The following is a 14,090-nucleotide window of genomic DNA, read 5'->3' on the forward strand; positions in this document are numbered from 1 at the left end:
TTCCAGGTTGCATCTTGTTTTACATGTACTCTATGCTCATTGTTACTGGTGGGATCTTTATCACACTATCAAACCTTAAAAAAAAAAAAAAAAAAAAAAAGTACTGACCAAAATTTATTGTATAATTTAATGCAAAAAATGCTTAAAATCTGTACATTTATCTTTGTTTTGTAAAATACAGTTGTTAAAAAAAAAAGACCCATGTCACTAGAAGGCATCTATAGAAATACTGCTTGTGTAACCAGGAACCAGAGACTAGAAAGCTTGGCTTGGCGGCAGTTTATCATAGAGTGCAGCTCCAAGGGAATGGAGAGTCGAGATCTGTGATCAGATGCACAATACCAACAGAATCAGTGGTGGCCGAATTAAGGCTGTGGCTCAAGACAAGATGTCATGTAGAAGAAGCTGTCTCTGTGGAGTGTGCACCAATGCAGCCCTGGTACCTAGCAATAGGCAGTGCAGGAGCACTCTGTCAGACTTTTAAAATTAGATATTTTATGTATTTACATTTCAAATGTTATTGCTTTTCCTCCTCTCTCGTGACCCTTCTTCTCCCTTTGTTTTCATGAAGATACTCCCACTCCCAGCCATACACTCCCACCTCATCACCCTGGCATTCCTCTACACTGGGGAAATGAGCCTTCACAGAACCAAAAGCTTTTCCTCCTATTGATGCCAGAAAATACCATCCTCTGCTACATATGTAGCTGGAACTATGGGTCCCTCCATGTGTGCTCATTGACTGGTGTTTTAGTCCCTGGGAGCACTGAGGAATTTAGTTGGTTGATATTGTTCTTCCTATGGGGTTGCAAACCCCTTCAGCTCCTTAAGTCCTTTCTCTTACTCCTTCATTGGGGTCCCTGTACTCAGTCAGATGCTTAGCTGCAAGCATCCTCACTTGTATTAGTAAGGCTCTGGAAGAGTCTCTCAGGAGCCATACATAACAGGCTCTTGTCAGCAAGCTCTTCTTAACATCAGCTTAAAGCCAAACCCTACTGGTCTAAAAATAGTATCCAGAAAATGACTCCTAATGATATTATCTTATACCCATGGATCAGTGCCTTATCCAGCCATTATCAGACCATCATCAGAGAGGCTTCATCAGGCTGCAGATTGGAACATTTGCAGAGACCCTCAAACTGACATTGTATGAAGAGAATGTCTGAATAGCAGGTCTCCATCACACTCTTGCTTCACACTTCATGGAATCTCACAGAATAGGAGGCAAAAAGAATGTAATAGACAGAGGGGATGGAAGAAACAAGGAGAACAAGGACTCTGAATCATCTAAGCACTGGACCTACATGGCCCTGCACTTAGTACTTTTATGTTAGTCTTGACTCTGAGAACAAGTGGATTACTGACTCTTGCTCCTAATCTTGTAATTCTTTTTCTCCTGTTTGGTTGCTGTGTCCAACATTAGTATGTGTTTTTGCTTCATCTATTATTTACTTTGTCATGTACGATTGTTGTCGCTTGGAAGCCTGTGCTTTTCTAATGAGAGACAGAAAGAGTAATCTGAAGGGAGAGGGAGGTGTGAGGAGCAAGCAGGAATCCAAAGAGGCAAAACTAGACTCAATATATATCTTAAGAAAAGAATCTGTAAAAGGCAAAAAATTACAGAGAAGAAAAGATGCTCCAGTTTTTTGTTTCTATTTTCTAAATATAGACTAATATTGACAATAGGCAATGAATTATGTCATTTTGTGTATTCATAAGGGTGGAGAGAGTCGGGGGAAAGGGAACAGTGTTCGGTGAAAGGGCAGAGTACATCAGTACAAAGGAAGGAGTCGGGAGGGGGTCTGGCGTTGTTCACATGTCTTACTCTACAGAACTGAAAATATACCCCATCAATTACCAATGGCATTTAAGAAATTGTGTAAATAGCTCAGTTTAGAAACCATGTATAAGAAAGAAAAGAAAAAAGATGGGTTTATTTGAAGGCACCTCACTTCCTTTTCTGACAAGAATGAATAGCTCCTCTTTCATATCTAGAGATTTTGTGTCTACTGCTCCCAAATGGATTTCTACACTGTGCTCACAGGGCCCGCAGAAGTGCCTTGCATATCTTGTGAGGTAAAGCTCATCTTTCACATAGTTGCTTGCACAGGAATAAAAACACATTGTAAGTTATGATTTTCAGGTTTTGAAGGTACATGCATTTTTAGAAACAGTTCTCTGTAACATTTCCCGTCCCACCAATGGGGTGGTCAGAGATACTAAATCATTAATACTTGGAAGAATATGAAGATCATGCAGCAAGTGGATCGGTGTCCCATAAGCCTAGGGAGATAGGCCTGTAGACCAGTCCTGGTGAAATCTCTTTAAACATGGTATTTAGAAAAACGAATGCTCAAGGATAATTTTATAAAATATAACTAACCGGAATTATTTGAGATGCATTCTATTAATTTGTTTATTAAAACTCATTTAGTTTTGTTTCAAAGTCAGAGCATTCACAGAACAAAGTGGCCGTGCCTCCTGGAGGTTTTGGACCACTGGGTAGATGGAGAGAAAGACATGCTGAATGCTGCAAGTGGGACAAAGCACCCCATAAGCCAAGGTAGGAGCCAGATGCCTTAGAAGAGATGACCATCTGTAAAATTTAGGTCATTATTCAAATCCAGTGCCAAGATGTCTTGGCTGGATCTGTTGCCTTATGTTGCATTACTAGCATCTAAGCAATCTAGTGAAGGATGAACCACTAGAAGATTCAGTGGCACAGATGAATACTAAGTAATGCCCGCCTTTAAGTGGCAGGTTCTTCTCTGGGCAATTCATGTTCTGATAGTAATCTCTCTCCATGGACATTTTCACTGGTAGTAAATATATGCACTTCTTCTTCATGGGTCCTGGGTTTAATTGGACATGTGAAAAAAAAGTGTCTTCCCATTTCTCCATTTAATGTTTCTTAATGCCATCTTTCTAAAAATCCTTCCATTTATAAATATACAGAAGTTTAAGTTTTAAGTGAACTTTGTTTAAGTTTTTCATTGTTTTATACCTCAAATTATGGACACTGAGAATTCATTTTATAAAACTAGGCCTATTCTGGTGATTTAAAATATCCTCCAAACTCACAGCTATGTCTTTATTACATAACTACTCTTATTTTATATCATTTATGTTGGAAGGTTGCCCTCTGGAGAAAGAGAAACATAATATATTTCTTAAGCCCAAAATACCTCAGCTAGAAACCAAAGCCCACGAGAGATGTGGACTGTGAATCTGTAGGGAATGAATCTCTGTTCAGAGCTCTTTGTCTCCCGAGTATTCAGGGGAGCCTTGTTCTGCATGACAGTGGGGCATGTTTCTTCCAACCTATAAATGTGTTCTGCAGCCGTGTATACCGAGCCGTGAAGAAAGTAGAAAGTCAGGGCTGATGAAAGTTGGTCCCTCAGTATATGCGCATTTGACCTGACATCTGAATGTCCATTCACCTTAGGCAGCAAAGAAAGAACAGAAAGGAGAATATTTTTTTTTAACATTCTTCTTGACAGTTTTTTCCCCCTTTGTTAAAATAAGATTATCTCCTTTGGACAGTGTAATGCATTTGGAAGAAAATTCTATTATATGTAATTATGATGATCTACCTATGAAGTAGAAGTTACCCTAAGGCTAACAACAATATAAGATTTAATCAAAGCATTTTTGCCTCAACTAGAGTTTTCCTTACTTTTCTTTGTAGCCTAAATTTACCATTTATTTAAGTATCATTCCAAAATTACTGGCTGTCAAACCTTTTCTAGCTGTCATAAAGCCTAATAACTTAGGAAATCATATTTCCAAAACACGAATTAGCGTTCTATTTTCTAACTGCAAATTTAATTATGGAATCACATTCTATACGTTTTTTTTCTGTATCCAAATGGCATAGTTCAAATGTCAGCATGAATCATGGAGCTTTGAAATATCTAAAGTAAACATAAAAGAGAACACACTGAGAATTTAGAGGTGGTATTTGGCACTGTGTTAGACTCTAATGGTTCTCTTACAGTTATCTGTAGCCAGTTCCAGCCAGTTCCTGGTTCCAGAGGTTCCTCTAGAATCAGGGAGTGGTCTTCCTGTCCTTGAGGTAAATGACCCAATCCTCACAGCAGCATCTGTATTTGGCTGCTGTAACTTTTTTCTACTTTAAGGGGTGTTGAAGAGGCAGCATCTCTTTTTATCCATGTAAACACAGCTGCCGGAGTAAGTCTGAAACACAGCCTTATCTTATTCCTGCAGTAAAATAAACCCTTCAAGCCTTTTTTATTTTATGTCTGGTGAATAAAATTTCCCTCTAATCCTTAAAGCTGTGGCTCTCTAGTGCTTAGTGACCAATGCTCTATTGGAGACATTAGAAGTCTCTATTATGTGTTCATATTGCTCGTTCTTCCTGGAATACGCAACATTTCACTCATTGACCTTCACTTCCATGTTGAAAAGTCCAGCATCATAGCCATGCTTCATCCTGACTTCTAAAATCCTGACACTGAGGTGAGGAGGACTTCTCTCGGGACTCTGAATTCTGATTTATATCATTTCTGTTTTTTTTTTTTTTTTTTTTTTTTTTTATTCTGGCCTTACATCTCCGGAGAAGCAGGATCCATGTGACAAAAAAAAAAAAAAAAAAAAAAAAAAAATCTATCTTTTTTTGTGAGACATGTAATTATTTAAAATTAAGGTAACATGTTGGCTGTTGGAATAATTCAAAGTTACTTCTTTTTCTAGCAATGTTATCCTTGATTTGACCTCAATTGTAGTAAGGTAAAAGTAAAAAAAAACCAACTCATTTCAAATTTTAAATAATACCTAGTTTAATGTTTCATTGTAATTTTATGTTCATTTTTATTATTTTAAAACTGTGCTACATATTATCTAAGTTAATAATCACATTCCTCATTACAATGTATGTATTCTAGTGATAAAGAATTACATTAATTTAACAGTCTTTGGAGTACTTGCTTCATAAGGTGCTGTTAAAGAGTTTTGTAATGAAAGCAATCTATCCATTTAAGTAGTTCAAAATCTAATGCTCCATGCTTTAAAGTGCAATCACTTTAAGAGCCAAGAATGAACATTTTAGGGGGGGAGGTTATGTCATTTTAAAACTCAGAACAAAAATATTATTCAATTTTTTATTTACTTATACTAGTATGTAAGTGATCACTTACATATTTCTCATTTTAATATATTTCTTAAAAATATAGGCCTAAAATTGTATATATATATTTAAGCTGTCTCATAATTGCTCTAGGGTTTGGATTATTTAAATACACTCATAAGGCCAATGTAAATGTAGAAGATTCAAGAATAAATAACATTCATTTCCAACGCTCAGCTTATCTTACTATATAATTTTAACTGAAGCAAAACTATAGAATTTGAAAGCTTGGTCAGTCAGAGTTGGTTTAATGCACCATAGAGGACTCATTCATTTATACTGTCCCTCCCTAACAGAGACTTTGAGGATGACTTACTTAGATTTGGTCTGGTATTAAGGACAGCTTTTAACTTGCTCCTTTCATCCCATCCATCCAAATCTCTATGGTGTGCACAAAATGTAAAACAAAACCAAATGAGAAACAAGCCAACCAAAAACCCAAACAAACAAACAAACACGCATAAAGCATCAGGCTCTCTCTAGTGGTTCACTTAGACTCAGCTTCCTATTCTGTAATTAAGGATCTGAGTCCTTGAATGACTTGAGTTCAAGATCATTTAATGATCTGTTGTAGAACTAAGATTTTTGCATCCCTAACTTAGTGAACAGTTTGTTACAATTGGTAGCTAGAAAATAATTATAATCCTTACAATTTGTGAGGTATTTAGAATGTTGAAAATGACTTCTGATGTAAGGCTGGTCTGAACTTTACTTGACTATTACTGTCTTTTCCCCACAACCATTAATAATTTATTTGTTTGTTTATTTGTTTATGTATTTATTTATTTATTTATTTATTCATTGTGAAGTTGAGTTTGAAACTAATTTTGCTATTTTGTCTTGTTCGTACAGCACTCAGTGCCTTTCTATACTTGTCTCTGTGTGGGATCATACCAAATGAACTTTCTCCTTCTAAAATCTTGTCTGTTTCAGCCACTGCACATCTTTTTACCATCATTCCTCTGTATCTTCACAGAACTTCTGAGGGTTGGTTAAGCAAGCAGATTCCACCTTGTATAGTCATCACCAGGTGATGAAGCTGCACTTTGCATAAGACAATGATTCCTGCAGGTGGTGGACTGGATAGGAAATGGCCCCATAGGAGCATTACTTAAATACTTGGACTTAAGGGAATGGTCATTCTTGACAGGGATCCAGAAGTGTGGCCTTGTTGGAAATGGTCTTGTTTCACTGAGGTTGGGCTTTCTGGGTTCTAAGGCACAAGTCAGGTCCTAGAACTATCTTCCTACGGCCTGGCCATCCTACCATAGAACTCTTAGCTACCTTTCCAGCACCATATCTGCCTGTGTGCTACCTTGCCTCCTGGTGTGATAATAGACTAGACCTTGAATGCATGGAAACTTCAATTATAAGAATTATTGTGGCAGTGGTGTCTTTTCACAGCAATAGGACGCTGACTAAAACATTAGATGAACCAACTTGCTCATTTCAGTTAACAAGGGAGAAAGTCTGGACATTCTGATTCTAGGTGCTACAAATGGCAGGCTTCATGAAAGGCATACGACAGTCTTTAGATTCAAGGCAGATATATGCTAATAGCTGTAATATTTGGATATCTCATGCTATCTCATTTTCCCATTTTCTTTAGCATAAACCTGAAAATACTATGCACCTGTTAAAAATCATTATGTTCAATCTATACACACCAAGAAAATGTTGACTATTTTTATGTTACATTTAGTTTTACATGTACTTTATGCTTATGGTAACTAGTAAGATTTCAATTCATCCTACCAAACTTGAAAAAAATCAAATACTGACAAAAATTTATTCATGTAGTTTTATTCCAAAACGCTCTGAAAAATCTGTACCTGTATCTCTCCTTTTTTAAAATAAAGATGTAAGGGGGAAAAAGGATAGTGTTATTATAATCCAGATTCTTGAAGAGAGCAGCATTCACTTTCTTTTTATGTGAGATGATAACTTTGTATGCATTGAATATTACTCTAGACTGTGAATTCATGGCCTTCTATTCAGTGTCTGGAAGAAAGGCATTTGCTTGTAAGATTCGTTGTATTTTATTATGAAATAATAAAAGAGCTAAAGTAAGCATAATTAAATTTCTTCCATTCAATGACAGTAAATTTTCAGATCCAAATTTGCTGCAGGACAATTAGACTTGTCAATTAACAGCAATAAAAACCTTGGCTGGAGCAGACCTCTGAGCATATTTAGCTGGATTCGGATGTACTCTGCAATAAATCCAATACTTGTTTTTGCCATTGCACAGTAAGACTTTCTCCAAGAAGCAATGCTATTATATAGTAATGTGGAAAGAATGAGAAAATAATTACATACAAAAGTAGAGACACTTCTTTGGCTTATATCTTTAAGGAAGTTACAGACCGCAATCCATTTGTTGTCTATAATTTTAATTTTCATCAACTGGAATTTTCCTTACATTCTTTCCATGTGAAAGAAAATATAGTAATATATTATTTTCTACGAAGTCATGAAAATATATTTTAATTGTTATAAATAACCCCATGCTTAAAATATGGAGTATTTGATGATAGATCTCATCATCACTAATTCATCCTTTTCTAGTTAGCTGCCTCCTACTTAGAATTATAATAACTGAAACAACAGAAACTCATTCAAACAAGTAAGCAGATTTCTTCCCCTATTGCTCTTCTTTAAAGCATTATTTAGCATATAAAAAGATTTTGTGGCTTTGCCAGTCAATATTTGAGTCTTCACAGACTCACATGCTTATAATAATTAATTGTTGGAATGTAAAGCTGATTATATCTTCAAATATAATTCAGCGGGCTGTTTTTTCCAGTTGTTTCAATCTGGCCTATGTGTCTTTTCTCTTATCAGCAGGAAAACGATTTTAGTACCGCACAGCAAGGATCAAACAATCTTCTTGAATGAAGAATTGCTGTTCTTCGTAGACAATATGGAAAGGCACAAATAAATACCTTTCATTCAAATAACTAAGAAAGAAATTACCAAAACCATTCAAAAATTGATTTCCTACAATAGCAAGAATTGTGATTTCTCACTATTGTATGGTGTGTGTGTGTGTATGTGTGTGTGTGTGTGTGTGTGTGTGTAGAGCCCATTAGTCCATCTTGAGAACATACTTCAATGTGACTGATGAACATGAAGGGTGAACAGAGATGCAGTGAGAAGAGGAAGAGCAGGTGATAAGACAGTGGTATTCTCTTTACTAAGACTATTTAGGACACTGTTGGAGGTGGGTTTCCACCGTCATACTGTCCTCTCTCAACATCAACAACAAACATACAAAACATATGTGGTTGGGAGACATGTAGGTGGAAACTCAGCTTAAATAACTCATGCGATTATTCTTTGTTCTCTCCTCCTTAAGACACAGTTTCTAGTGATTGAGAAAGCACTATTCCCTTTTTGTGCAAGAAAAATGACTTAGTCCTTAGTTCTAAAATTTCAGCTTTCCAACCAAGTTCATATTTTTATATTTTAAAATCACCTTGGTGGACAAACTTTGTTTGCTCCAATACAAATATACTTGAAATATAGAATGCCAGAAAATTTGTGATTGAGAAACAAAAAGAAAGAGAGGGGGACAGGGAGGGAGGAAGGGGGGACAAGGGAGGGAGGGTAGGAGGGAGGGAGGGAGGGAGGGAGGGAGGGAGGGAGAGAGAGAGAGAGAGAGAGAGAGAGAGAGAGAGAGAGAGAGAGAGAGAGAGAGAGAGAGAATAGGAGGGAGAAGGAAAGTGGAAGAAATGGGAGTAAGAAGGAAGGAGGGAAAAGATTATGGAATGAAGCATTTGATAGATCCTAAAGCAATCATCTTCTGTTCTAACAATCAACATTTGGTCTAGTAGCATCAACATTCTAAGCACATGAAAGATTGATTATTCTCTCTCTTGCTTCATCTCATATTCTTCCAGTCTTGAGTACCATATTTTAAGTAATATTTCCTAAACCTATTGCTATCCCAAGATTACAATTTTCTGCTTATAATTTCATGACAATTGAAAAATACGTGCTATTTGGCAAGTATTATTGTGCATAAATAATCTCATTCTTAGGCCCAGAAAGCTCTTAAGGTTTATGTTTTTATTTTTTTATACCTAAGGCATTGTCTTGCTCATGATATACATATAGAAAAAAATAATATTTGTGGAGAAATTCTTCAGTGTCTCAGATACATTCCTCACAATTCCAGATACACAGAGGTAAATGCAAGAAGCTTTGTGGAGGATCTCTTTTCTACTTGACACTGTGCAGAACAGTTATTATATTATTAATCCTTGTAAAAATCATACGAAGCAAATCATATAAGCATCTGCACTTTTAGATACATATCTCAAATACAAAAATGTAATGTAATTTTTTGGAGGCTGTGTGATTGTGAAGAATATGCGATAAGTTAAAGCAGTATGCTCTAGAAAAGTCCTCAATATTTAGAGCAAAATGTTCAGAACTTTCTACTTGAGACACAGAAACGTTCTGTCATCAAGGAAGAGATCCTTGTTTTAGTCTATTTGAGCTGTTCAACAAAATGTCATAAACATTGTTGCTTCTTATCAAACAACAGGGATATATTTCTTACAGTGCTGAAAAGTTTACAGCCAAGATCATGGCAAGTTAGGTATCTGGTGATGACCATCTCCCCTTAATTTCATCAGAGGACAGGAAAGGAAAGAGTAGATGTTTGAGAAGCTAATTAGGGCTTCCTCTGATTTGTGAGGACTCTGACCTCCTAAATCTCCCAACCCCTGCTCCCCAGGTTTCATTTAAAATGCCATGAATCCTGACCTTTTGACTTGGTTTTGAGTCTACCAATCAAATTGGCAGCATAAGCATTTAAAATAAAACAGCTTATTATTTCCTTGAGATGTTATTTTTCTTTCACTCTAGAAGGCAGGTAAATTATTTTCTAACATTTGAAATATAAGTAAAAAAATATCCAATTTTTAAAAAATGAAAAAATACTAGGTTTATCAGAATAAAACATCATTATTTAACAAAAACCTTTAAATCCTGAAGAGCTTGTAAAGATCTATTCCAGGTTTCCATACTAGTGAGACGTCCAGTGGTTAAAGACTGTTGCACCTTTTCTGGAGAATACAGATACAATTTTCAACTCCTGCATGACAGCTAACAACTACTAATGACTTCAGTTCCAGGGATCTCATGCCCTTTCCTGACCTCTGCTGAGAGCTAAGAGAATTAAGAAACTTCCTTAGCTAGAGTAACACCATTTTACATAGATTTCAGCCTAGGTTTCTCTTTCCCACACCAAAGGCCTTTTCCCAGAAAATAGGTGATCTCACTTTGGTCAGGTAGCTAGCCAAGTAGAACGGTCACCCAGACCATGGATTCTGCTTGGCAGAACATTCCCTCCTGCACCTAAGTTGTCCCCCTCCTCAAGTAATTCTTCACAAAGGGTATTGTGAGAAATCCTTTATGCAGAAAGTTCCCTTAGTTCTACACCTTACTTTCCCATGCCTCATTTCCTTCTACCTGTATAAAACTAGCATGTGAAAAAATAATAATTTGTCAGTTTTATCTGACCATTTGACTTGCTGGCCTTCTTCGCACCTCTTGCTCCCCCTTTCTCTCCTAGGTGATCCCAGGTTCCCATTGACTGTACTGCAGGTCAGGGCAGGCCTCTGCTAGTATGCATGCATGTGTTCAAAGACATACTATCAGACAAACATCCAAAGATATGAAATGAAGAACAAATAAATTTCAAAAATATATTTCCCAATTCTAAGAAATAGTTGTTAACCCAGAGCATTATAACTGGTAAAATTAACTATTAAAATTAAAGTAGTAATAAGAATATCCCATGACATTCTCCTTCCTGACCTCTATCATAGTCTCTCTCTCTAGTATTTACACTTGTGCCCTCTAGCAGACTGCTTGTAACTGCTTCTCCTCACTTGCTACCTGATTTTCTGGAGACTCTTCTGAATCTTATTTCTGGTCCAACCCTTCTCCTGTAGATTCCACAGTCTTCCCTTCCAGCCTTTTTCAATTCCTCAGTGTCAGTCAGCCATAACTAGGAATACAATACCTGTCCCCCAGTGGACACTTCTAGCTGAGAATCTGATTTTTACTCTCTTTCCTGTCTTTCCTTGCAATCTCTCCATCCTTACATGGAGCATGTGGTCATGTGCCCTACCCCATTCTTTAGAACTTCACAAGAACAATGGTACAGACCCTGCTTTTCTTCTTTCTGTATAATTTTCCTTCTTTTGAACCCATGCTATTCCTCTGTGTCAACTCCTGACACCTAGAAACTCTGTCTTCCTGGAACACCAGATGTCACACCAGATTGAGACCGAATTAGATGATTCACACTATTCTTCTTGTCTTCCATTATGAAGTCTTTAGACTCCCTATTAAACCTGTAATGGGCCGCCTTCAGGTTCCCTGTATCCCTTCTTAATTCCAGTCACTTGAGACTTCAACTCTTGGTATAGATCCAGGGTCCCCATGCCTTTCCTCCCTGTTTCATCAGATTACTTTTTGTTTTACTAGAATCTACTTGCAAGCTCTCCTCTTGTTATAATATTTCCAGTTCGCAGCAGACCAAAAAAGGCCCAGAGGGATATTGTTCTTGTTTTCATGGTCATAGGTATTCTAGACTTTAAAAGCAGAGGTAAGACTGACTGGAGAAAAAGCAGCTGAGATGTAAGTTCTTTTGACTTCCTTGAATTACTTAAGTTTGAAATCATGCTGAGAAGGAAACAAAAGTTTACTTCATTAAAGGGTGCATATTATTACTATTTCTCCAGCACTGGGACTCAAAAAATAGGACCTGGTACATGCCAAACAAGAGCAATATAAGTTGCTATATCCCTAGACCATGCATTTCTGTTCTTTTCTGATAGGCCCACTCAGGCTTGCCTAGATCTAAAGATCCTTCTATTCATACATTGGAATTGCTAAATATGCAGTCATGTACTACCATGTGCAGCTACTTTTAAATATGATGCCTTTAATAAAAAAATTACGATCTAGAATTTTACCAAGGAAGCATTACTGTAATACAGAAAGTATTGGTGTTGAAAATACATAACAAAAAAAAACTTTTATATTTTTTTGGAAATCAGTTTATATAATATTAGGATAGGAACAATGTATTAGGTGACGTGACATTTCAACAAAGGGTATAGGGTGGTAGCCTTGTTTAAAGGCTCCTTTTCTCTCATAGATTTCAGGTACAGATGTGCACAAATTTCTCTCTTTAAATAACTATTCATATGATAAATAAATTATAACACCTCATAAAATTGTGTTAATTGTATAAATAACTACTGATTTAATCACATGTTTTATAATCAATCTAGTATATTACAATCACTTTGACCCTTCCAACAGGGAGACAGAGACAGAGTGACAGAGAGAGAAGCACACACACACAGAGGCATGCATACACATACAATCACTTCATTCACTTTCTGAATTCTTCTCCAGCTTATAGGGAATCGACCATGTTTCTTTACGAATACAGAATGAGTCGTCTATAAGGAGGTCCAGGGACAGGCCCAAATTGAGATGCAGCTCAAAAGGAAGTTCCAAGGTCTGATAGTGTTACTGAGGCTATGGAGTGCTCATAACAAGGCACCTATCATGATTGCTCTCCAAAAGACACATCAAGAAGCTCAAATTCAGATGCCGATGTTTGCATACAACCAATGGACAAAAGCTTCTGAAGCCTGTGGTTGAGGGAGAGGTTGGAGGAACCCGAGGAGGAGGATGACTCTATGGGAGAATTTGTTAATCTGGTCCTATCTCGACTAACCTGTAACCCTGAGATCTCTCAGAAGCTAGACCACCAACCTGGCAGCATATACCATCTCCTAAACACATATACAACAAGGATGCCTGAGTATGGACTCAGTCAGAGAAGATGTACCTAGCAAACCTAAGGAGACTGGAGGCCCCAGGGATTAAGGCAGTATGGTGGGATGGGGAAGTGGAGGTTGGATGGGGACATCTTCATGGAGACGGGAGAGGAGATATAGGATGTGGAACAGTCAGGGGGTGAACTAGGAGTGGAATAAAGTTTGGATTATAAAAAAGCTTAAATAAAATTTTAAAAAACAGGAAAAGATTTTTTAAAAAAAGAAAAGAAAAATGACTTTTCCTATTTTTGTAATATCTTCAAAGCACTAAGACTTCTTTGTCAACCTTAATTACTTTGGTGGGCTTGTGAGAATTATTCCCTGAAAATTCAGTAGGCGATCCTGTGGAAGCTGCACAACTTCCTCCAGGCAGAAGTGTCTGAACAGATATGTTTCTCCTAAGCAAGCCCACGAGCCTAGAAATGGTGGAACAGAAACAGTCTTTACAAATCTTTTCAGAGAGAGAAAAACCTGAAGCAAATGCTAGAATCCTCATTATAGCTGAATATTGATTAAGATGATCACAGGTTTAAAACATAGAGCTGAATGGGGATAGGAGTGTGACCTCAGGACCCCTGCAGGCTGCACAGCTTTCCTTGAGTGCTACAGACACTTAAAATATACAGAACAAGAGAGGACAGGATTAGAAGCAGAAAAATCAAGCCTCTTCTCCAAAGTTAAATATTAGGTAACTGAAGTTTGGGTCCCTTATGACCTTTTCTATTCACTTTTACTTGTTACTATAAATGGCATAGAACTGAAAGGGGAGCTACAGTGATATACAAGAAGAAAAGCGACTCACAGGCAACGTTTCTGTCAGCTCAGATTTTCTAAGGATGCTGCATAATACTGGGCATCGGCACCACACTGACAGATGCACCAGTGTGCTCAGTTGGAATAGTAAATTGAACACAGTAAAAAGGATAGCTTTCTTCACCTAATTTACGAAGATGGCTACTCATGCACACACAATGTCCGAGGGCAAGCTAGAAGGGTACGGTAATGATTGTATCTGTCCTCACAGTATGTTTGAAAACACTCATTGTGTTTAACTAAAATTGTTCAAAGTG

The sequence above is a fragment of the Micromys minutus genome, assembly GCF_963924665.1.
Source record: "Micromys minutus genome assembly, chromosome: 26".
Taxonomy (NCBI): Eukaryota; Metazoa; Chordata; class Mammalia; order Rodentia; family Muridae; genus Micromys; species Micromys minutus.